This window comes from Bison bison, unplaced genomic scaffold (genome assembly GCF_000754665.1).
Source record: "Bison bison bison isolate TAMUID 2011002044 unplaced genomic scaffold, Bison_UMD1.0 scf7180017864285, whole genome shotgun sequence".
Lineage (NCBI taxonomy): Eukaryota > Metazoa > Chordata > Mammalia > Artiodactyla > Bovidae > Bison > Bison bison.
This window is the reverse complement of record NW_011494857.1, coordinates 254,297-254,677: the sequence shown is the minus strand read 5'-3', so window position 1 is coordinate 254,677 and position 381 is coordinate 254,297. Positions and strand designations below refer to the sequence as shown.

The 381-nt window shown below is 40.9% G+C and overlaps 1 pseudogene; it reads right to left on the bottom strand.

The window, feature by feature from the left end:
- The window catches only part of LOC104995712, a 2,082-nt pseudogene that overhangs the window by 544 nt on the left and 1,157 nt on the right, over positions 1-381 (bottom strand).

Sequence of the window (381 nt, the reverse complement as noted above, 5' to 3'; positions counted from 1 at the left end):
CACAAGCTGGAATCAAGATTTCTGGGAGAAATATCAATAACCTCAGGTATGCAGATGACACCATCCTTATGGCAGAAAGTGAAGAGGAACTCAAAATCCTCTTGATGAAGGTGAGAGTGGAGAGTGAAAAAGTTGGCTTAAAGCTCAACATTCAGAAAACGAAGATCATGGCATCTGGTCCCATCACTTCATGGGAAATAGATGGGGAAACAGTGGAAACAGTGTCAGACTTTATTTTTTTGGGCTCCAAAATCACTGCAGATGGTGACTGCAGCCATGAAATTAAAAGACACTTACTCCTTGGAAGAAAAGTTATGACCAACCTAGATAGCATATTCAAAAGCAGAGACATTACTTTGCCAACAAAGGTCCGTCTAAGTC